We start from the raw sequence: 26,685 nt of genomic DNA, 5'->3' as shown, positions 1-26,685 counted from the left end.
GGGCGGGAAGAAGTTAGACTCCTCCCACTTTGGCCAAACTGTAAATGAATCCAATTACTTTTGTTAATCTCTATTTCTTAAATTGTCTAAAAAACAGAGAGACTGGAACTGTGAGTTTATGGACCCAAGTGCCCAGAAAAATAACAGATAAGTAGATTGTATAAGTTTTATCCTGCTTCCTCATTATGAAAATGTATGTTTTCATTGTTTTAAATTTCCATAATACAGTGTGCTAGGATAAAAGGAATAGAACTGCTTTTAACTGACAGCAATGTAATGTCCTTCATTATGCAAGCATGCTCATTATAGCAAACAAATAAACAAGAAGACAATTTAAATTAAGAACCTGGAATAATACTTAACATTCTAATTTATATTCTTTCAGACTTTTTCCTTTAATGCACACATTCCCATTCATATATTACAGAAAACAGTGATGGAGGCTGGGGATAACACATCTCACTCAACAGAGTGCTTACTCTGCATGCAGAAGGACCTGCTTTGGATCTTAGGCACCTATACAAAAGGCAGTATGATTGTGTGCTCTTGTAATCCCACTGTTTAGGAGACAGAGACATGATAAAATCTCTGGGTCTTATTGGTCAGCCAATCCTTTCCTAACTGGCGAACTCTAGGCAAGTAAGAGACCCTGTCTCAAAGGAAGTCTATGGTATCCCTGGTGATGACACATTGGCCTCTGTACACATATGAAAATTTGTGCACATACGTACACCTGGGACATATATAAACACACACACACACACACAAACACACAAACATGTACACATCCCAAAGACAGCATAACCAGCATAACATCAGTGTGCTGCTTTATGATTTAATCTAGAGTTGTCTTACAGGTAGAGAGAAAAACTAAAGGCCCCAGAGCACTTGATTCCCAAGAAAAAAAATTTCACACAATTCTGACAAATTAAATGAACACACACACATGCATATATATATGTATATATATGCATATATATATGCTGTTTCATCTTTTCAATAAAATTCTAGAACTGCTACAGAAAAGGTAGAAAAACTATGAATCTTTTTTCCCTCCCAGTTGAGCCAAACTGCGAACAAATCTGTTTGCTTTATCAATTTGTTTCTTAATTCATTACAATGCAGCAAGTTTATGAACTTAAGGACCCCTAGTAACATGATGAATTTAAAAGGAAAATAAGTAAAATGTAAGAGGACAAAGTAATTGTGAAAAATGAATCATATTTATAGCTTCAGAAAGGTTCCAATAAACCTAACCTTTTTTTGTTCATAGGCTTTTAAAAATCACAATATACCACATGCTTTATATATTGTTTAATCCAATGAGTCTTAGATGCATCCCTAGGAGGTAAATTAGAAACATGATAGAATAATGACTTTCATTTTGCTGATAAGGCATGAGGAAAAGAAAGATCAAAGGACTCATTCAGTAGGGCACAAAGGGTTCATTGCAGAGGTAGAAATAGAAACATCTCTATTTTTTTCTATAAGCCTTATCTGTGTGATTTATCCAATTATCTTATGGGGTACTAGAACAAAATCTAAATATATATATATATATATATATATATATATATATATATATATATCCTGAAAATTTCTGTGTGTTCATGTCATGAGACAAATGAGAAAGAAAGAGGAAGTGAGAGGTAGAGGATAGGGAGAGAAAAGGTGGGTACAGTGGAGAGAAGAAACCATGAGTTGGGAAGAGTGACAAGAGGATAGAAAAAGAGAGGGAGGTATGGAGGAAGGCAAAGATAGATAGATAGATAGATAGATAGATAGATAGATAGATGGATGGATGGATGGATGGATGGATGGATGGATGGATAGATAGATAGATAGATAGATAGATAGATAGATAGATAGATAGATAGATAGATAGACAGATATTATTAGTGATTTAGAAATTGTTGTAAATCATGATGGTTGGGTTACTAGGTTGCTGTAGTATAGTTATTTCATCTGATCATAACATGACTTTCTTATTACCAACACAAATCAGAGTAAAACACTATACTAATAGTCCGGCTTCTGCTAATGGTAGTGGAACTGTCAATACTCTTTGGTAGGACAGATGGAAGGGTATAGAGCTCTCAACAGAGAATATAATCAGTACTCCCTCACTGCTGTGGCCTTCAGAAGTGCTAAAGTATATTAGAGATTAATCCAATGCAGGACTTTGTGAGGCAGCTCAGTGAAACTGGTCTCACATATGCTGGGATGGGCCTTTGTATGATGCACATGGTTTTGTATAATCCACACTCCAGTAAGTGAGCCTAACAAACCCACTGGTTCCCCAGGCTGGATTTGGATGGAATCTTTCCTCTGGTCTGTCTTTGTTGTATCTGGAACAAACAGGCATTTGTTCACTTCTCCATAGGAAGAACAATGCAGTTCTCCAGTGCTGCCTTTTGCCTTAGATGAAGTCCACCTAGTTCCACACTAAAACTACCCTTCAAATACTTCCTACTCATAGTCCTAACTGAAATTTAACATGGAGGGCCTCCTAAATCAGATTCAGATTAAAATGGGAAGTAAATGTGTACTGGGGGAGATACCGTGGGCAAAAGCACTTGCTGTGTAAGCATAAGAACCTGAGTTCAAATCTCCAGCTCCCATGTAAAAGCAGTGCATTCCAGATAACTGTAGTCTTGGAAAGAGGAGCTTACTGGATCCTTGATCTTTATCAGCTAGCCAATCTAGGCAAAATGGCAAGCTTCAGGGTCAATGGGACTTTCTTCACAGTCTGTCTCTGTCCCCTCTCTTCCCCTCTCCGTATGTGTGTGTGTGTGTGTGTGTGTGTGTGTGTGTGTGTGTGTGTGTGTGTGAATATGTGTATTATGAAATTCAATTACAAGGGGCTAGAAAGAAGGCTTAGCAGTTAACAGCAGATAATTAGATAGTTCACAACTACCTATAAGTCCAGTTCCAAGGGATCTGACCTCCTATTCTGGCTCCATGGGCAATTGCAAACATGTGGTGCACAAACACACTCAGGCACACAGACACATACACATAATTTAAAAATTAATCTTAAAATGATTAGTGAAAATCTGTATCTGTTCCTCCTTACTTAAAAAGTTAAACATTATATATTGTAAGTACTAGTACTAAATTATATGTTTTCAATGAATGAATCCAAACATGTCATCTGAGTTTTGTTTTTTTGATCACAAGTTATTTGCAACATAAAAACCACATCAGGTGTTCATAATACATTGATTGCACAACAGCTGTGTTGTTAAAATTCTCAAAACCAAGAATAAAATAAACTGTAGAAGATTCTAGGAAGATTTAAATAATTCACCACGACAGCCATTATGAATATTTCCATGTATTTCCATTGCACAGAATTCTCCAGTGCGAGTTAACCTACATTATTGTCAGAATGTAAGGAGTAATGAACAGAACACTGAACACACTCAGCCAATTAATTTGTAATTCATTTAGAGGACATCTAAAGCTGATTCATTCTTTAAATTGAACTAAATAAAACCTGATTTGATTTGCTAGAAATGTGCTGGGGTCTCAACATTAGCAATGCTAAAGGTGACCTATTATGACAATGTCTATTAAGTAGAAGCTTATGAAAGAAGCACAGTTATTTTTAAAGCTCCTAAGAGCAATTTTAACTAAGAAAATAAATAAGGTAATAAAAATCAATTAGCATTAAAATTGCGAAGACCATTTAGAGGAGGAACAGTGAGTGAGTGGACATTTAAAAGATAAGGCGAATTCTCCCCTAAGGAAGCCTGAAATTGAAGTCAATTTTGTCTTTCTATTGGACTCTCAGGCCAACTTTATTTTATGATACATACTGAAACCTAAAGTTCTGCCATAGGTAAAGGACTTGGGCAATAATTTTGTGTAAAGGGTAGCATTCCAAAAGCTCAGTGCTTCCTATACACAAGAAAAGTACTGTCAGTGAGCTACTCCCAAGCATACCCTTAACATGAAAAGTAATAAAATAAAAACAGAAAAAAAAATAGCCGGGCGTTGGTGGCATACACCTTTAATCCCAGCACTCGGGAGGCAGAGGCAGGCAGATCTCTGTGAGTTCGAGGCCAGCCTGGTCTCCAGAGCGAGTGCCAGGATAGGCTCCAAAGCTACACAGAGAAACCCTGTCTTGAAAAAAAAAAAAAACAGAAAAGTAATAAAATCAATTTCTCTCTCTCCTTTCTTCAGCAGCAAACCTATAATTACAACACCAAATATAACTACTAATAGTAGATTACTCCATAACCTTCTAGAACTAATGCAAATATAGAGTCAGGTACAGTGACTCATGCCATAATAGCATCATTACAGAGGCTGGGGCAGGAGAATTGGCCTGAGATCTAGCCGGAACTGCATATCAAGCACTAGGACTAGAGGTGGGACTGAATGCCAGTTCTTCCTCACTATGCTGGGATTTTATGTGAATTGAGCTTGGACCTGTCTTGTGCATGCTATCACAACTCCTGTGAGTTCATATGTACAGTTACCCTGCTGTATTCATAAAAAAAAACACTGTTTCCTTGTAGTCACCCACTGCCTCTGGATCTTATATTCTTCATGTCTCTCTTCTGCAATGATCTCTTAGCTTTGAGAGAAGGGAGTATGGTATAAATGCTCTATTTATTAGACTGAACATTTCTTGGTCTCTTATTCTTTCCACCCTGAACAGTTGTGGGTTTGTGTTAATAAATATCAGCTGCAAACAGAAGTTTCTCTGATGAAGATTGGGATATGTATTGCATCAAATAAATGTTTCTGTGGTTAGTGGTACAATCCTTTTTGAAATTATGCATATAATTTTCCATAGATAATTTTATGATACAGACATATATTCCATTCAATTTATTTGATAAAGTTGCACTCTTTGGTGAGAATGTCTTCTTATCTATGACATGGGATATCAAGTCCTCTTATGTGCCTGTCACTCTATGTTGGATTTCTATGGCTTTAATTATTCTGGATTGCTCACTTGAGTAGAATCAAAAGTATTGGTCTTTATGTAACTAGCTTCTTTCACTCAGAATGTTGTAGCTCAATCTTAGTCCATGTTGTAGCATGTGTCAGAATTTCCTTCTTTGGTGAGCCTGAATATTCTCCTGTATGTGGTTATCAACTTTTTGCTTATCTATTCACCCACTGATTGATATTGTGGTTGTGCTTACCATTTGACTATTAAGCATAATGCTGACATGAACATAGATATACAAATACGTTTTCCAGTCCATTCTTTCAATGATTCTTGACATACCTCCACAAGTATAACTTCTTGGTTATATGGTAGTTCCATTTTGTAACTCTCTTCTTTCAGTACTTGGGATTGAACACAGGACTTTGTCTGATATGTTTTACCAGTGAGCCATACCCCTAGTCTATTTTGGGATTACTTGAGGAAACTGGATGTTGTTGTTCTATTTTACAATTCTACCAACAGCAAACAAAGATTATGATTTCCTCCCACCCTCACTAACATTTTTCTTCCTTTGTCTGTGTCTATACATTTTAGAGTAGATACCTTAGCTGGTTGGAGGTGGTATCACCATTGATTTTGAGACTGCTCTTCACCCATAATTCTGTGAATCAATACTTTGCCTCCATTTTATGGGAAAGGGGGACATAAATTGTCTAAGCAGTTTAAAGTAAAAAGACCCTGAAAACAATTAGGGTTTTTTCATAGCTGAAAGTTGCAAATGTCTTGGCTTGATGACAAAGTTGTGAGAAGTGTATAAGTCAAAATATCTCTGATTCCACCCTGGCCAAAGACCAAGGATGCCAGGCAAGAATCTTCCTTATCTTTTCCCCATTAAAGTGGTACCCCATTCTTGAAAACAATACTGAGCACATGATGGAAACTGTAAGGCATCTAGACACCTGAAGTAGAAAATGAAATGACCAGTTCACTTCCTGCTTGACTCCTGCACCCAGTGAAACTTTACTAACTCCAGAACAGTGACTCTCAAATGGGGTCCCACTCCCACTCTGTCATTCATTTTTTCTCTTAAGCTCCCTGTAAGAAAATAATTCTTTCTAAAACTCTATGGACTAAATTTCATTCTTCAAATTTGTGAGAAAAGAACGAAAAACCCATTGGTATGGGTGGCTTTGATAGCCGTCAACTTTCTAGGACATAGCTTCCCAAGCCAAATACACCAGGAACCAAGAAGGGCTGCCATTCTTGAACACATTTCAATATTGCTGTGGCACATTCATTAACTTGGGTGTGCTTTCACTAGAGAATCCTAACTGACACACATCAAGGATGCTGGAAATTCATTCTTAAGGACTAGCTTTATCGGATGTGGGGTTGGTGAATATCTTTTCCTATTCTATGGGCCGCCGTTTTGTCTTGTTGACTGTGTCCTTTGCCTTATAGAAGCCTCTCAGTTTCAGGAGATTCCATTTATTAATTGTCAATCTCAGTGTCTGTGTTACTGGTGCTATGTTCAGGAAGAGTCTCCTGTACTAATTCGTTCATGGGTACTTCCCACGTTCTCTTCTAATAGGTTCAGTGTGGCTGGATTTATGTTGAGGTCTTTGATCTATTTGTACTTAAGTTTTGTGCATGGCGATAGATATGGATCTATCTGCAGTCTTGTACATGCCAGCATCCAGTTAAGCCAGCATCATTTGTTGAAGATGCCTGTTTTCCATTGTATAATTTTAGCTTCTTTGTGACAAATTAGGTGTTTCTAGGTGTGTGGGTCAATATCATAGTTTTCAGTTTGATACCATTGGTCTACCTGTCAATTTTTGTGCCAATACCAAGCTGTTTTCAGGACTATAGCTCTGTAATAGTGCTTGAAGTCAGGGATGGTGATGCCTCTAGAAGTTCCTTTATTGTACAGGGTTGTTTTGGCTATCCTGGATCTTTTGTTTTTCCATATAAAGTTGAGTATTGTTTTTTCAAGTTCTGTGAAGAATTGTGCCAGTAGTTTGATGGGGATTGTATTGAATCTATAGATTGCTTTTGAGAAGATTGCCGTTTTTACTATGTTGATCCTACCTATCCAAGAAGTATAGGGATATCTTTCCTTTTTCTGGAATCTTCTTTAATTTCTTTCTTTAAAGACTCAAAGTTCTTGCTATACAGGTCTTTCACTTGTTTTGTTAGTGTTACCCCAAGATATTTTATGTTGTTTATGGCTATTGTAAAGGGTGATGTTTCTCTGATTTCTTTCTCAGCCCATTTGTCGTCTGTACATAGTAGGGCTACTGTTTTTTGTTTTTTTTTTAAAGTTAATCTTGTATCCTACCACTTTCTGAAGGTGTTTATCAGCTGTAGGAGTTCCCTGGTAGAGTTTTTTTGGTCACTTATCATATATCATATGTAAACAATCATATATCAAACAGTGAAAGTTTGACTTCTTCCTTTCCAATTTGTATCCCCTTTATCTCCTTTTGTTGTCTTATTGCTCTAGCTAGAACTTCAAGTACAATACTGAAGAGATATGGAGAGAGTGGGCAGCCTTTTCTTGTTCCTGATTTTAGAGGAATCTCATTGGGTTTCTCTCCATTTAGTTTGATGCTGGCTGTTGGTTTACTACATATTGTTTTTTATTATATTCAGGTATGCTCCTGTTATCCCTGATCCCACATTCAACAGAAAGCTGATCTCCAAAATTTACAAAGATCTCAAGAAGCTAGTTTCCAAAACACCAAATAATCCAATTAAAAAGTGGGGTACAGAATTAAATAGAGAATTCTAAATAGAGGAATCTAAAATGGCTAAAAGACACATAAGAAAGTGCTCAACATCCTTAGTCATAGGGGAAATGCAAATCAAAACAACTCTGAGATACCATCTTACTCCTGTCAGAATGGCCAAAATCAAAAACACCAATGACTGTTTATGCTGGAGAGGATGTGGAGAAAGTGGAACACTCCTCCACTGCTGGTGGGAGTGCCAACTGGTACAGCCACTGTGGAAATCAGTATGGTGATTCCTCAGGAAAATGTGAATCAGTCTACCACAAGATGCAGCAATTCCACTCTTAGGCATATACCCAAAAGAAGCACATTCATACAACAAGGACATCTGTTCAACTATGTTCATAGCAGTATTATTTGTAATAGTCAGATCCTGGGAGCAACCTAGATGCCCCTCAACTGAAGAATGGATAGAGAAAATGTGGTACATTTACATAATGGAGTACTACTCAGCTGGGGAAAAAATGGAATCTTGAAATTCACAGGCAAATGGATGGAAACAGAATAAACCATCCTGAGCGAGGTAACCCAATCACAAAAAGACAAACATAGTATGTACTCATTCATATATCGATTTTAGACATAGAGCAAAGGATTACCAGCCTATAATCCACACCGCCATAGAAGATAGGAAACAAGGAGAACCCTAAGAGAGACATACATGGTCCCCTGGAGAAGGGGAAAGGGACAAGATCTCGTAAGTAATTTGGGAGCATGTGGGGTGGGGAGAGAGAGCTAGGAGAATGAGAAGGGGAGTAGAGGAGGGGTGAGGAGGGGAGAGGAGTACATGAGGGAGCAGAAAGGTTGAGTCAGGGGAAGAATAAAGGAGAGCAAGATAAGAGTTACCATAATAGAGGGATCCATTATAGGTTTAAAGAGAAATAAGGCACTAGGGAAATGACCAGAGATCTACAAGGATGACACCAACTAACAATCTAAGCAACAGTGGAGAGGCTACCTTAAATGTCCTTCCCTGACAATGAGATTGATGACTAACTTATATGCCATCCTAGAGCCTTCATCCAGCTGCTGATGGAAGTAGAAGCAGATACCCACAGGTAAACACTGAATTGAACTGGAATCCATTTGTAGAGAGGGAGGAATGTTGAGCAAAGTGGTCAAGACCAGGCTGGTGAAACCCACAGAAATAGCTGACCTGAACAAGGAGGAAGTCATGGGCCCCAGGCTGATAGCTAGGAAACCAGCATAGGACTGATCCAGACATCATTAACATGGGTGTCAGTGAGGAGACCTCAGAAATATATGGGGCCTCTTGTAGTAAATCAGTACTTATCCCTAGTATAGAACTGGACTTTTGGAGCCCATTCCACATAGTAGGATACTCCCTCAGCCTAGACACATGGGGGAGGGCCTAAGCCCTTTCCCTAAGGATATGACGGACTCTGAGTATCCCCTATGGAAGACCCCATCCTCCAGGGGAGCAGAAGGGGTATGGGATAGGTAGGGTGTTAGTGGGGGGGCAGGGGAGGAGGAGAGGGAGAGGGAACTGGGATTGACATGTAAAACAATCTTTTTTCTAATTTAAATTTAAAAATGGAAGAAAAAAGAACTAGCTTTAGTTTTATAGACTGAGTAGGAATACAGAATACCTTGCAGTTTTAGTTTCCCGTGTGCAGTTGCTTCTTGACTTCTACAATTGCAAACCAATAAAGTCAATATAAATACAAATAGTATAAGCTCCAAATATATTTAGTATATTAAGGGTTCTGAACATCATAGTTTATTATTACAGCACTGTAAAGTATCAGGTGGTCATCCTCAGAATCCTATGCTAGGAATTGAGTCCTGGAGTTTTGCATACTGTGTGCAAGGCCTCTAATACTGATACACATATGTCATTTTGGCTTAACTTTTCTTAAAAAATTAATGGTTTCTTGGCCTTTTGACTAACCCTAAATGAAATGAGTAGTGAGTTAGAAGGGACATTGCCCAAAAATTTGACCTCTCCCAAGCAGTCTCAATCATCATGTAATACAAAGAGAACACTTTGGATTGACAAGAACTGGGATAGAAACCTCTATTATCATAGATTAGCGTGCAGATATTTCATATATGGATAACTAGAATTCCACTCAAATTGACTTTTTTAATATAAACATTTTTCTTTGAACATAGTAGAAAGCAATGCCAAATAATAGAGGAATTGTAGCTAGTGATATATTTCCAGTTGGTACAGTGCTCCCCTACAATGCATCAAGTCCAGCTTCAGTCCTCAGAGCCTCACACACAGAGCATAGTGCTATACAGGTGGAATACCAGCACCTGAGTGATGAAGGTAGGAGGATCAGAAGTTGAAGGCCATCTTTGGATGCATGCTGAGTTGGAGGGTGCACTAGGCTACATGAGACCAACCAATTATTTTTTTTAAATTATAACAAGAGGAATTACTGGTCTTCCATATGTGTATAAGAGCAAGCTAGAAAAACAACAATAAAAGCACCACAAAATAGATACTTAGCCCCATCACTTCACAATATATATAGAAAAGTTCTCCACCAAAAGTATTAAAAGACAAAAGTAGTATAGATTCTTCTTAAGATACATACATATTAGGCATCCTAGAATTTTTAATAAAGAGAAAACCATCATTTTTCTCTTTAGTGAAAATTAGTGGGAATTAAGAAAATCCTAAATTTAAATTTAGCTCCTTGTCTTCCTCATTGTGGGCAGGTGACATAATTTCTGAGGCTTACTGTCTTTATCCTATAATGATGGGATTAAAACTATCTTTCTCTTAGCACCACTAATAGGATTAAATAAGTAATTCCATGCAAAATAAATCAGGCTCATAATCATAGGGATTTTGTAAATATTAGCATCCTGACACCTACTCCCTCCACATGACTATCTCTATCCGAAACAAGGAAAAGGTACAAAATGTTTAGAGGTAAACTTAACTGCAGTGAGAATCCCAGATACCTCGGGGGAATTACCATGTTTAGAAAGAGCAGTATTAGTTAGAAATGCTTGGAATTATCCCAGCCTTTTTGTAAAGGGCACCATACCATGAATATTGCTTTCATATTTTAGAAAGCATACACTTGCATATATTCACAATACTGGGTATGGCCAAAATGTTTCTTATTTACATTTCAGTCACAGTCATTGCATAGCACAGATGCCCCTGGATGATTTTGACTATGGAAAGGAACTGATTTCCTTTCTTGCTGGTATTACAAATATGCAGCCATAGCTTTCGTTACATTTTTAGAGATTTCCTTGATTGCGCCCCAGGTTCACAATTGGTACTTCTTGTTTCTATTGTATGAGGAAATTTTCTGTTGAGTAATTTAAATTTTGGAAATGTACACTTTACAGATAAGTTTTGGAGCTGAAGGGGAATCTGCTGCAGGGTCATGTAATAGGACACCTCGTCAGCTACCCATTCCTACGTTATTTACTGCTAACTTCTTACAGTTCTTACACACTAGCTATGGTTCCCCATTTCCCATTTATAAAATGATAAAATTGGGATGCGATTGGTTAAAAATAGATTGCAAAATCTCCACTTTAATGTAATTTGCAAAAGCTGCTTTGCTGATACAATAGAATGAACATGTAGATGTCTTGTGAATAAAATAACAGGTACCAGGAGAGAAAAGAGAAATGTGTTATAAAATTGTAGATGAGTGCTTAAGTATAGCAGCAAATTTAGTAGTATAGTCATTAGGAAAACTTACACAATTTTATATGTCTCACAACCGTAATCCAACAACAGAAAGTGCTGTTACATCATTCAAAATACATTTTGGCATTATGAATCATTAATATTTAATGCATAATTTAAACACATATTTATAGAATATAAAATTTTTGCATAACCTGAAATAAGAGAAATTGGCAAGCCTTCTACTAGATAAGATGTCTCATCAGTCAATTAACATTGTACATACACCATGAACGGGCGAGATAGGACAGCACTATTTATAACCTCATATTTCCTTCCACTAAAATCTATGTATGAACAAAGATTCTGTATAATAAATTTGAACCTTGATAGATTTTTTGTCTTAAATTCTTCTTCTTTTTAATACTAATCCATTTTATAGACTTTGTTTCTCTGTGTGTTGCTTAAAATACATTATTTAAAGAAAAAAAGATTTTTTAAATTTGCAGTTGTGCAAGTCTAAGAACATAGTATGCACAATCTTCTTGGAACCCTGAGGGCCTTCCTATTGGGCCCTGGCACACTGTAGACAAGTGTGCTATAAAGAACAGTCTTGTTTAAAGTATGCTTTAAACATTTTCAGCTTCAAGTAAAAGTACCATAAAGAGCTAAAACTGAGAATTTTATAAAATGTATTTAAATTCTCAAAGATGTATCATAGACATAACTTAGCTGTATTTTTATCTGTAAATGGGAAAACTTCTGCAATAAGTATGAAATATCAGTTTTGATATACAACAGCAGTTCAATTTCATAAAATATGTATGTATCTGGAAATTATCTAGCCATTCCATCACTCATCTAAAAGTCCCAGGTGCAAGACAAAACAGTGATAATTACTTTGACAATATTTTTAAAACACACATTGCTTTAAATTGACAGTGTTAAGACAGCTACTCTCATTAAATTGCTTGAACTTAGACCTATGTGGATGGCATTAAAATTGTCTCTTTCTTCTCTAGCTTCTTGTCTACTCATGTGCTTTTTTCCCTCTTGCTCTTGCCCCCTTCATTATGATGCAGTCTGATCATCACTAGAGCTCCACTGACACTGGTGCTATTCTCATAAACTTCCAGAAATAAACACATGGACCATAAGGGACTAATATGAGCAATTGGGAAATAGTGAACAAATGGTTAGTTTTGAGAAACAAACAAGCCAACCATGATGTTAAAAAAAAATTAAAAATTTTAAGCTGATAACAGGTAACAGGTAATGATGAAATAACAGGTAATGATGAAATAACAGGTAATGATGAAATTTACAATAAATCTTCCCAAGAAACAAAGCAACACAACAGCATACATATTGCATTAGTAGTGAATTCCACAAAACCTTTGACATAATTAACAAGAATTCTTTTGAAACTCATTGTAAACGCTGAACAGAGGGTAAAACTTCGTAACTTATTTTATTATTTAAATTAGAAACCATCTTGTTTTACATACCAATCTCAGTTCCCTCTCCCTCCTATCCTCCCATGCCCCCTACCAACTCCCCACCCCATGTCCCACCCACTCCCCAGGGAGGGTGAGGCCTCCCAAGGGGGATCATCAAAATCTGTCACATCATTTGAGGGAGGGCCTAGGAGCTCCCCTATGTATCTAGGCTGAGAGAGTATCCCTCCATAGGGCATGGGCTCCCAAAGTCCATTTGTGCACTAGGGATAAATACTGGTTCCACTGCCAGAGGCTCCATAGACTGCCCAGGCCTCCCAACTGATATCCACATTCAGAGGGCCTGATTCAGTCTTATGCTGGTTCCCCAGCTGTCAGACTGGGGTCTGTGAGCTCCCACTTGTTCAGGTCATCTGTTTCTGTGGTTTCCCCAGCATGGTCTTGACCTCTTTGCTCATCACTCCTCCCTCTAACTTGTTTTTTAAAGCCAGTATTATCTGATACCCATGCCAGACAAGGACATCATGATTCTACTACACTACATTTTAAGTAAATTTCGTAAACACAGACATAAAATTATTCAAGCCAATAATAGAGAAATGGAACTAAGCATGTTCAATATACATTCTGATCAATTGGGTTTATCCAAGAAGTATGAATGTGGTCCAACACAGAGAAATCAATCCTTTAATACAACATATTAATATAATTAAGAAAAAACTCACATGATCATGTTAATTGGAACTGAAAAACTGTCAATACTCTACATAACAATACATTTTTTCAAGTAATTAGTAATAGAGGATACAGAAAGTACTTGTACGTTGTTACTACAAATTCCACTGCTCCTTGAAGTATATTAAATACATCAGTATTCTCTGGAGAACTCATACATCTTTTCTTTAATTTTTGTGAGATAGGGTCTCATACAGCTTGGGCTGGCCTTAGACTCACTGCTCTGCTTGGCCCTGAACTAATGATCTTCCTGTATTCACCTTTTGAGTGCTTAGATTACAGATACATAACACCACATTCTGCTGGATGTGGTTCTAATGGCTGAACCTGGAGCTTTGTACATACTAGGTAAACATTCTTATATCAATTGAGCTATACTCCACCCCTGAAGATCTCACTTTAAAAAATTCTTTTCTCATACAATACACCCCAACTGCAACCTCTCTTCCCTCCATTCCTCCCAATCCCACCACCACCACCACCACTAGATCCACTGTGCCTATCTTTCCATTCAGAAAAGTTCAGGCTTCCCAGGGATATCAATCAAATGTGGCTTAACAAGATGCAAGAAAACTAGAAACAAACCCTCACATCAAGACTGGATGAGGCAACCCAGTAGGAGGAACAGGATCCCAGGAGCAGGTAAAAGAGCCAGAGACACACCCTGTCCCACTGTTAGGAGTCCCACAAACACCTTAAGCTAAAAAACCACAGCATCTTTTCAGAGGACCTAGCTCAGACCTCTTTATCCCATGTGATTGTTGCTTCAGTCTCTGTGAGACCTCATAAGCCCTGCTTAGTTGATTCTGTAGGCTGTGGGAGAACTCACTTGATTTAAGAACTTATTACCAAAGCACACTAATCAATACAGTTCAGTACTGGAAGAAAGATGGAGAGACATCAACGGAAAAGACTGAGATTCCAGAATAAAAATGCATGTATCTCTGGTCAATTAATTTTTGTTACTGTTGAGATGGGGCTTCATTTAGCTCACGTTGGTCTTGATTTTGCTATGTTGTTGAGGATGACCTTGACTACTAATCTCCCTACCTTGAGCTCTCAAATGTTGTGATTAAATGTGTGCCCCATCATACTGGGCTTTGGTTAATTGGTTTTATGAGAATTATAGTTATGACCATTCAATGGAAAGTGCTGGTATGACATCATAGCCACATACATAAAGTGAAGTTGGACCTCTACCTTGTGCCATATAAAAATTCACTCAGAATTAATCAGCGCTGGAATGTAAAAGCTACAACTATAAAATTCTTAAAAGAAAATACACAAGTCCATCTATTTTGCTTTCCATTTGGTAAATGGATTCTTAGATATGACACCAAAAGCATATGCAAATAAAGGGAAAAACGGGAAAAACTGAGCTAAAGGACTAAAGACTGTAGTAGTTTAATAATTACAGACCCTATGTCGATTTATTTGATTGCCTAGACAACAATTTTCTCAATGGAGAAAAAAGAAAGATAAGACAAATAGGGTTACATTAAATTAAAAAGCCTCTGCATGACAAATCAATCAATTACTGGAGTGTTGTCTATAAAATGAGAGAAAAACCTTTGCTAGCTATTCTTCCAACAGGAAATTAACATCTTAAAATATATGCTATTAAAGTTAAATACCAAAAGAACAGATAAACTGGACTGGGGATGTTAGAAGAATATTTGCCTAGCATACACCAAACAGTCCCAGCACTTGGGAGGTAGAGGCAGGAAGATCAGACATATAGCTCGTTGCTGATTTTAAAGTCAACCTGTGTATCAACATGAGATTTTGCTTCCTAAAAATAAACAAACAAAATAAGGGTGAGTGAACTGAACAGATAGTTCACAAACCAAGTATAAATGACCAATAAACATAAAATATGTATCTTCAGCTATCAGGTAAATGAAAATCAAATGACATTGAGATTTCATATCACCCATCTGAGTAGTTGTCATTGCCATCAAGAAACAAATAACAAATGCTTGCTAGGGTGGAGGTCATTATATAGTGTATGGAAGTAAATTAATGAACTCATTACAAAAATCATTAATGACCACCCCACCAAAAATAACTAGAACTACAACTACCATATGATCAAGTTATACCACTCCTGAATATATACCTAAAAGAATCAATGTCAGTAAACAGTAGAGATAGCCATATATCCATGTTTATTGTGGCACTATACATAATAATTGGGTTACAGAATCAGCTTAGGTGCCATGGATGGATTAAAGATAAAGAAGAATGTAATATGTTGCTATAGAAACATTGATGGATCTGGAGATCATCATGTTAATTGAAATAAACCAGACTCAAGATGACAAATACCACATTTTCTCTCAAACTGGGATCTAGATAAAACACTCAAGAAACAATATGCCAGTGAAACAGGGATTATTTGAGCATATATATGGGATTTGAAGGAAAAGGGAGGAAAAACAAGAGGGATGGATTTAATAAAATTGCTATACACATATGTATGAAATTGCCACAATAAAACTCATTATTTTGCAAAATATATTGCTACAAGTAAAAACAGAATAACATAATCTCTGAAACAAACAAAATATTAGATTGTGCTTCCTGTCCATCAAGTGATGAGCCTCAACCATGACCAGTTCCTGCTTCTGTGATGTTCTATCTCACAGAAACATCAAAAACACAGAGACAAGTAATCATGAATTAAACCCTCTGGAATTGTACACCAAAACAAATGACTTTTCAAGTTGCTTATTCAGGATCTCTGTCACAGAGATGAGAAAAATAACTAATGAAGAGATTAAAAGGCATATAAATGTAAGCAAAGAACTGCAGCCTGTAGAACTAGATTCTTCTTATATACAAATATGTTTAAAATTGTTCATTTTAATTATGTGTACGGATGTGAATGTGTGTCAGCATTGTGAGTGCATGCACACATGTGAGTGCATTGAAAGTAGAAGCCCTCAGAAGTATTGGATTCCCCTGGAGTGTAGTTATAGGCAGTTAAAAGCTGGGAATCAAAATTGGGTCCTCTGTAATCTCACTATATGAACATTTTGTTTATCTGTCTACTAAATGACATCTTGGTCATTTACAGTTTTTGATGATTAAATCAAAATTATATTAATAATTATGGTAAAAATTTGGATGGACATACATTTTCAGATTAGTTGGGTAAATAACTAGGAATGATGTGCTATTTATTGAAATTCTAAGAAACTACAGTACCTTCCAAATTGATTAGAACACATTTCATTCTTGCCGGCAATAACTGTGACTTTATTATTATTCTCAGTATTTTAGATATATACTTTCTATGAAGTGCATACCTTTTTAATTAGATACATTTAAAATCAACATGGAATTTCCTTATATGGGCTCTTCATAGAATTTCTCTTCCATCAAACTTACAGATTTTTAAAATAATCTTAGGATGTAAATTTATTATTTTTTAGCTTAAAGTGAATTTGTGCTAGAATTTATGCTTGCTTGGGAACTATTTCTTCAAATCTGGAGCTATTCACTCCAGTATGATTTTAGTGAAATAAATTATAGTAACTACATCATTTTCATCAATCATCTTAAAATGTAATACATGCTATTAGCATTTATAAAGTGCTAGATCCTGGTTGAACTTTTAGTTGCATGGTTGTTGAAGCATAAAACAATCCAAATCGAAAATAAGGAAATTTAGAAACACTGATAGTTAAAATAAGGGTCAAATGGAATGGTCTCACGCTTTGCATAATACTTTTTATTTAAATTCTTTAATTACTACTCATATTTACATATCCATCTTAAGAGGCTCAAAGATGGGTGGAGCTCACTGGTATAGCACTTGCCTAGTCCATGTAATGCCGTGGTTTTAAACTCCAGAAGCAAAGTGGAAAATGAAAACCCAAATATATCTTGTTGGCATTGTTTTTCACATGAGGTTGAGGCTTGGTTGGCAAGGAGTTAGATAGGAGGTAACCATGGAACACTGCAGTTGTATCTTGCTAGCTATGTATGCTGGTAAGGCAGGCAATTAAATGTGAGAGAACCAAGGAAACAGTAGCCGTATCTTGGAAACTGTGTTGCCTGACCATCAGAATGTTGCTAGTAGTTAAATATCTTTGAGGGTACAGTAGTGTTTTTCTCACTATATAAGAAATTCAGGAACCCCAGAACTTTCACAGTTCTAGCACAGACATGCTAACAAAGGTCTCCCTCCTCAAAATCCCTTCACTTCATTGTTTCACTTACTTTGTGGTTTTGATACCCCTTGTGAGCTTTTCAAGAGGATCATAGGATATCTAATCCACCAAGATTTAGAAAGGCTAAAAGGGTAATTCACCTACATGACTATGTTACTATCCTTATAAATATTCATGAAAACTTATTAAAAGTCCAGAAAACACAGAACCCAGTGTGGTTTTACCTACCCCTTCAGTTCAGCCCTTTCCAAGCTCTGATCTCTCTCTCTCTCTCTCTCTCTCTCTCTCTCTCTCTCTCTCTTCTCTCCTCTCTCTCTCCCTCCCTCGCTCCCTCCCTCTCTCTCTCTCTCTCTGAAGTGTAATATTTGCTTTACTTTGTTTTGCTAAAAAAAAAAACAAACTTCTGCTTAAACATTCTGTGACTCTTGGCCAAGTCTTTTTTCTTTTGAGAAGACATGAGATGACAGCAAAACAGTATTGATATATTGTCATGGCTGATCTCAAATTTTAGTGCTCAAGTGATCACTTTGACTCAGTCTGCAAGTAGCCTAAACTGTAAGTGTGCACCATCAAAACAGTGATTTTACCAATTCTTTATCTAAGATAATATATTGTAAAATTATCATTGGGATTTTATATAACCACCAAAAGATCAAAATTTATGTCGTTACTTCTTTTGAACACACACAGAAGTGCCTCAAAGATTTCAAGTTCAAGGTACACTGATGTTTTAATTTGAATCTGAGGTTTCTTTGGCTTTTGTTCATTTTACTAATTTGGATACACTACAGTGGGATGGACAGCAAGTACATTAATACAGATATTTGAATTGTCTGATAAGTCAATACTAAGCCATAAATTATGGATTTGGTAATCAGACTAAGTAACATTCTGGTGGGATACATGACCAGATACACAAAACCTTTTAATAGCCAAGTATAAGTTTCTGATGACTATGTTTATTAAACATAATTGCAACTTTCTAAAAATTACAAGGATAGATACATAATAGACATTTCAAAATGTTTACCATGAAAATGTGACCTGTTAAACATTCAAGTTTTATATAATACTTGCCCAATTGCAGTTGAATGTGTTCTACACTTAACAATATTAAATCAAAAGAAAACCACATTAGAGTAAGGGAAAGAGAGAGAAAAATTGTGTGTGTGTGTGTGTGTGTGTGTGTGTGTGTGTGTGTGTGTGTGTGTGTACGCGTGCGTGTGTGCGCGTGTGCATTTTGATAGGGTAACATTATTATACAGCTTTGGCTGGCCTGGAACTCACCATATACACCAGGATGACCTCAGACTTACAGAGACACACATACCTTTGGTTCCAGCGTGCTGGGATTAAAGATATGCACCACCATACCCCACTAACTATGTGTTTTCTAAAAACACCTTTAAGCAAAACAGACTGATAATCTCATTTTAAAACTTCAGTGCATAATTCTTAGTTTTCAATTAACCATTTAGAAAGATCTTGCTTTCAAAGAGAGTGAATTGTTCTAACCACCTGATTCTTAACAAAAAGAATATATTTCTTAGATTACAAAGATTATGTGAATTGTAAGCATAACCTTAAAAGAGATTCACATTGTTAAAACATATAGATCTTTTATGATGCCTATTACATTCATATCTGTTTTTCTAATCACAGTGCTATGATACATGCATAGAACACAAGCAGTCCTGTGATTCAGCAAACGGAGAACCAAGTAGCACAGCTTAAAAAAAAAAAAAAAAAAAAAAACATCAAGTTAATTTTTGTTCAATAGTTGACAGATACTGTGGTCAAATCAGCAAATCTAATGTTTTCAAGTAGAGAATACTATAACATAGACAATGGCTTACTGCTTCCAGTGTCACCACAGGACTCCAGGGGCTGCTATAGAGAGCAAGAATGTCTGAACAGACCACAGGAGCCTCCATACTGGTGTTACTGGTTCCTGCGTCTTCCTTTTCAAATATTCTTCAAGTATGAAAGAGAAGGAGAAATAGAGCTGTCTCTACAGGGTCAGGGAGCTTAGGTGGCTTCTTATGCCAGAGTATGGCTGCAAACGAATTACATAAAGGAAAAAGGTAAGCACAGGGATGAGGTTAGACACAGGACCCTCCTAGGATTTCCTAAGCACCTGTCTTGTGTGTATTTCCATGGTGCTGGGGTGAGGGGTGGTGTGGTGTGGGGGGCTTTAGAGAGCAACAAGGTTTTCAGGCATCTGTCCTTCCACAACAGGTAAGCACTTGAACACTGTATATAGGGCATGGGTGTCGCCATTCCAGTTTCTTTGGAGCTAAAAGCACCAGTATTTATGTCTACTTCTTAGACAATTTTCCTCTATTTACTTTACCTCCTGCCTATGTGTATTTTGTCTATCCAACAGGGCTGGGAGTCAGCAGGAGTTTTCTTTTTCCTTTTAGTTTTCCACTAAAATAAGTAGTTTGAGGCTTGGATGCTACGCAAGGCTTGAGAATCTCAGGGATTCTCAAAGAAAGAGGTGTGGGTCCTAGGTACCAGAATTGTGCCCACAAAATAATACCTTACTGATTTCCAAAATATATAAGGAGCTCAAGAAGCTAGCCACCAAAACACCAAACAATGAAATTAAAAAGTGGGGTGCAGAACTAAATAGAGAATTCTCAACAGAGGAATCTGAAATGGCTGAAAGACACTTAAGAAAGTGCTCAAAATCCTTGGCCATCAGAGAAATGCAACTCTAAACAACTCTGAGATACCACCTGTCAGAATGGCTAAAATCAAAAATATCAATGACAATCTATGCTGGAGAGGATGTGGAGAAAAAGGAACACTCCTCCATTGCTGGTGGGAGTGCAAACTTGTAAGACCACTCTGGAAATCAGTATGGCGGTTGCTCAGAAAAATGGGAATCAGTCTACCTCAAGATCCAGCCATTCCTCTCTTGGGTATATACCCAAATAGTGCATGTTCATATAACGAGGACATATGTTCAACCATGTTCATAGCAGCATTGTTTGTAATAGCCAGAATCCAGAAGCAACCTAGATGCCCCTCAACTGAAGAATGGATTGAGAAAATGTGGTACATCTATACAATGGAGTACTACTCAGCAGAAAAAAGCAATGGAATCTTGAAATTCGCAGGCAAATGGATGGAACTAGAAGAAACCATCCTGAGTGAGGTAACCAGTCACAAAAAGACAAACATGGTATGTAATCACTCATATATGAATTTTAGACGTAGAGCAAAGGACTACCAGCCTATAATCCTCTTCACCAAAGAAACTAGGAAGCAAGAAGGACTCTAAGGGATAAATGGTCCCCAGGAATGGAACTCCTGAACTAATTGGGAACTAATTGGGAACATGAGGGTAGCGGGGAGGGAGCTGCTACAATAAGAGCAAGAAAAGAGGAGTAGAGGAGAGGAAATGGAGGAGCAGAAATATTGAGTTGGGGGAAGAATAGAGGAGAGAGAGCAGAATGAGAGGTACCATATCAGAGGGAGCCACTATAGGTCCAAGAAGAGATCTGGAACCAGGGAGATCTCCAGAGACCTACAAGGATGACACGATCTGGCAATCCAGGCAATGGGGGAGAGGATAACCTAAAAACCCTTCCCCTAAAATAAGATTGATGACTTCTCTTTATGACATCCTAGAGCCCTCATCCAGTGGCTGATGGAAGCAGAGACAGACATCCACAGATATACACTGAGCTGGAATCGGGAATTTAGTTGAAGAGAGGGAGGAATGAAGAACGAAGGGGTCTGTACCAGATTGGAGAAACCCACAGGAACAGTTGGCCTGAACAAGGGAGAGCACATGGACCCCAGATGCTGTCGGGGAGGCCATTACAAGACTGATCCAGACCCCTGAACATGGATGTCAATAAGGAGGCCTCTGCACTCCAGGGAGCCTCTGGTGGTGGATTAGTATTTTTCCCTGGTGCAAGAAGGGACTTTGAGAGCCCATCCCACGTGAAGGGTTACACTCTGGCCCTGGACACATGGGGAAGGGCCCAGGACCAGCACAGGAAGATTTGGTGGACTTTGCAGAGCCCCCATTGAGGGCCCTACCCTGCCTGGGGAGTGGTGGGTGGATGGGGTGGGGGGTAGGCTTGGGGTGGGAGAGGAGGAATGGGGATGGAGGGAGAGGGAGAAGGGACTTACATGTGAAACAAGCTTGTTCCCTAACTAGAACTAATAAATAATTTTTTAAAGAAAATACCTTCCTCCTAATCCAACAAAAGAATGGTATGCAGGGGCTGTGCCAGGTGAAAAGTAAGCGGTCCATGCGGTTGGCTAGCCAGTGGGAAGAGACCTTTGGGCGGATCCTGTTGGTTGATTCACAATGGGTACCAGATGGCCCTGTGAGGGAAATGGCTCTCCGGACCAGATTGATTTTGTGGAATGTGCAAGCAGGGGGATGGGTGGAGGTCTCTGGGAAATCCCACTGTTCCCCACCATTACAGGCTAGCTGTGCTCTAAATACTGCTACCATGTAGAGAAACTGAAGAACTCAGTAGAGTCCCGGGTCAGGGTGGGAAAGAAAATGCTGCAGGGTGATGGGTTGCTGAACAGAGATGGTCTCCCTGAGGGAATGAGGAGCCTCCTTCCATTTCTTTTATCCAATCATAGCTGTTGATTGTTGAAGAGCTTCATAAGGTATAGAAATCTTGCTGAGTTTCATGTCTATGCCTTCCTCTATCAGCCTGGTTGTGGCGCTTTTGCCTGCCCATCATATTGGTGCTGGCTAGGTTCAAATAATAAACTAGGTTGTTTCATAACTCCTCCAGCTGCTGAAGCATTTGGATCAGTTTTGAGATGCAGAACACACCAGAGGTGACAAAGCAATGGAAATCGATTGCATCCAGCGTGAGGGGCTTGCTGTCTTTCTGGTTTCAGTCCATTTCTGGTTGGAGACTGCCGCTTTGCTCTGCATCAAGTAACCCAGGTATATCAAGTAACCCAAGTAACCTACTCGACTAAAATGGTAATGTGATGCAGCCACAAATATCACACAGAATACATGCATTGTATGGCCTCGGTCAGACATCTACCGCATGTAATTTCCTGCGGGAGGCCCTTAAATATGATACTTATGATGGTCCAACGCCAAGACATTTGCAGTCAGTTACTGTGCCTTAATTTTGCTATTGGGTCAGAATGGGCAACATGCTGCACAGCAACTTCTTGACTAGTGGACATTCTAATGACTTCTGCTTCACCTTGGTCTTCTCTAAAACCATCACCTAAAGCCATCACCCTTGTCCTTGACACTAGCTTTTCCTGATTCTTAAGCTCTGGCGTTTGCATGCCCCTAGGTTGAATAGCTGTATAGGATGGGCACATACAAATGGCCACAGGGCCTGAATAAAATGTCGCATTGAGCTGAAGGATGCTCCAAGATGCTCAGTTCCCAGTGAGGAGGGAGGCAAAGGGCACACAGAGGCAGCTGGAAGAGGATATTTAATTGATTTGTTTGCTTTCAAACTGTATATGCATGCTTCTAGGGTCTATATGCTTTTATTTGGTGCATGTGCATTGAGCTGCCTGCATTACCAGGAGAGCTGAGAGATGATTTCCTCACCTCATACCTCTCAGTTTACCCCACAGGGATTGCTTCTTGTTAGACTAACAGTAATAAGCAGGAAAAGTCTAACCATAAGTATGCACACAACAAACTCTTCCCATGGTCCAGGACAATAGAATAGTTACAGACGGAGGGGAGAGGCAGGCACAACAGTGGAATGGGAGAGTCAAAAGAGGAAGAGAAAGAAGAGGAGGGAAGGGGTGAGGTAGGGAATACAGGGAGGGACAGCCAAAACTAAGGGCCATTCAGAGATTGGATGTAAACCTAATACAGTTGAAGCTTTTTAAAATATATAAATGCATGAAGGCGATCTAAATGGCTTTGTAGCTGGGCTGTTGTTTACCTTTCTCCTATGGTAGCAAACAGAGTACCTTCCAGTACCACGAACACTAATCCATAGGGTTTAAGGCACTAGGTAGGTATCAGCTCTACTGCTCTATGTTCAATTTGGTCTGGTACATATAATCTTCAGCAATATGGCCTTACTATTACTTTATGGAGAGCAAACAATAGCCTTGTCAATAGCCGGGTTGTTTTGGGATTCCCATGGGACCCCTTTGGTCAACAAATGGATTATATGTAATCCATTCCCATAACTGGAGGCTTCATTTGATGACAAGAGATGTCCAGTTGGGGCTCCATTTCCCCTGTTATTTTCTGGGTGCAATAGTGGTCACAAAGCTTGTAGGGGCAACTTATCAATGCCTGATTTGATTTAAGGTGAATTCCATGAGATGAAACTTATCCCTGATACTGCTCAGAATGGATTTGAATGGGAGGGAAGGTGTGAAGGATATGGGAGGAACTGAAAGAGAGAAAACGAATCAGAATATAGTGTATGAAAAAAATCAACTTTCAAATAAATAATTACTTTTATTTAAGCGGAAGGTTTAAAATTTAAGAGGAGTAAACACAATAAAAGAAAGAATGTAGTCATGATAAAAATGTTATGAGATTTTCTTCTTATACAAAGTACATACTATCATTTATTTTCTCAATAGGCAATTAAGAAGAGAGTGTAGCTCACTTAATCCACTGGATTTTCAGTTGTAAAAATCAGTGCATGTATCCTCATCAAAATACAGGCACAGTACTTCACAGAACTTGGAATAATAATACTCAACTTTATATGGAAAAACAAAAGACACAGAATAGCCAAAGCAACCCTGTTTAATAAAGGAACTTCCAAAGGCATCACCATCCCTGAATTCAAGATCTATTATAGAGCTATAGTCCTGAAAACAACTTGGTATTGGCACAAAAATAGATAGGTAGACTAATGGAATCGAATTGAAAACCCTGATATTAACCCACACACCTGCGAACACCTGATTTTTTAATTATACAATGGAAAAAAGAAAGCATCTTCTACAAATGGTGCTGGCATAACTGGATGCTGGCATGTAGAAGACTGCAAATAGATCCATGTCTATTGCCATACACAAAACTTAAGTCCAAATGGATCAAAGACTTCAACATAAATCCAGCCACAATGGGATTCTTAGAAGAGAAAGTGGGAAATACCCTTGAACGAATTGGTACAGGAAACTGCTTCCACTTCCTGAACATCACACCAGTAGCACAGACACAGAGATTGACAATTGAAAAATGGGACCTCCTGAAACTGAGAAGCTTCTATAAGGCAAAGGACACAGTCAGCAAGACACAAATGACAGCCCACAGAATGGGAAAAGATCTTCACCAACCCCACATCTGACAGAAGGCTGATTTCCAAAACATACAAAGGACTCAAGAATCTAGTCACCAAAGCACCAAATAATCCAATTAAAAAGTGGGGTACAGAGGTGGGGGGATTGGTGGCACACACCTTTTGTCCCAGCACTTGGGAGGCAGAGGCAGGCAGATCTCTGTGAGTTCCAGACCAGCCTGGTCTACAAGAGCTAGTTCCAGGACAGCCTCCAAAGCAACAGAGAAACACTGTCTCAAAAAACAAAAAAAACGGGGGGGGGAGTAACAAAACTAAATAGAGAATTCTAAATAGAGGGATCTAAAATGACTGAAAGACACCTAAGAAAGTGTTCAACATCCTTAGCCATCAGGGAAATGCAAATCAAAGCAACTCTGAAAAACCATCTTGCTCTGTGTCAGAATGGCTAAAATCAAAAACACCAAGGACAGTTTATGCTGGAGAGGATGTGGAGAAAGGGGAACACTCCTCCACTACTAGTTGGAGTGCCACCTCATACAGCCACTTTGGAAATCAGTATGGGATTCCTCAGGAAAATGGGAATCAATCTACCACAAGACCCAGAAATTCCACTCTTAGGCATATACCCAAAAGATACACATTCATACAACAGAGACATCTGTCCAATTATGTTCATAGCAGCATTATTTGTAATAGCCAGAACCTGGAAGCAACCTAGATGCCCCTCAACTGAAGAATGGAAAAAGAAAATGTGGTGCATTTACACACTACTCAGCAGAAAACAACAACAACAACAACAAAACCAATGGAATCTTGAAACTCACAGGCAAATGGATGGAACTAGAAGAAACCATCCTGAGTGAGATAACCCAGTCACAGAAAGACAAACATGGTATGTACTCACTCATATATGGATTTTAGACATAGAGCAAAGGAGTACCAGCCTACAATCCACACCATCAGAGATGCTAGGAAGCAACAAGAACCCTAAGAGTGATAAACATGGTCCTCCAGAGAAGGGGAAAGTGACAAGATATCCTGAGAAAATTGGTAGCATGGGGGAGGGTACAGGGATTTAGTAAAAAGAGAAGGGGAGAGGCGGACATGAGGGAGCAGGAAGATTTAGTGGGGAATACAGGAGAGCAAGAAAAGAGATACCATAATAGAGGGAGACATTATAGGTCTAAAGAAAAATCTGACACTAGGGAAATGTCCAGAGATCTACAAGGATGACCCCAACTAAGAATCTAAACAATAGTGAAGAAGATACCTTAAATGCCTTTCTCTGATAATGAGATTGATGATAACTTACATGCCATCTTAAAGCCTTCATCCAGAAGCTGATAGAAGGAGAAGCAGACGCCCACAGTTAAACACTGAACTGAACTCCTGGAATCCAGTTGCTGACAGGGAGGAATGATGAGCAAAGGGGTCAAGATGAGGCTGGAGAAACCACAGAAACAGTTGACCTGAACAAATGGGAGCTCAAGGTCCCCAGACTGATAGCTGGGAAACCAGCATAGGAATGATCCAGCCCCCCTGAAAGTGGGTGTCAGTTAGGAGGTCTGAGAAATCTATGGTGCCTCTGGTAGTGGATCAGTATTTATCTCTAGTATATGAATGGACTTTGGGAGCCAATTTCACATAAGGGAAACTCCCTGAGCCTGGACACACGGGGAAGGCCTAGGCCCAGCTCCAAATGATATGACAGACTTTAAAGATTCCCCCATGGAAGGCCTCAC

The 26,685-nt window shown here is 38.5% G+C and overlaps 1 protein-coding gene across 1 annotated transcript in view; it reads right to left on the bottom strand.

The window, feature by feature from the left end:
• The window catches only part of Hdx (highly divergent homeobox), a 112,989-nt gene that overhangs the window by 47,284 nt on the left and 39,020 nt on the right, over window positions 1-26,685 (bottom strand). The gene's annotated exons all lie outside the window — the stretch shown is intronic.

The sequence above is a fragment of the Cricetulus griseus genome, chromosome X, assembly GCF_003668045.3.
Source record: "Cricetulus griseus strain 17A/GY chromosome X, alternate assembly CriGri-PICRH-1.0, whole genome shotgun sequence".
Taxonomy (NCBI): Eukaryota; Metazoa; Chordata; class Mammalia; order Rodentia; family Cricetidae; genus Cricetulus; species Cricetulus griseus.
Note: the sequence above shows the minus strand (reverse complement) of the source record. Positions and strands in the feature narration are given on the sequence as shown.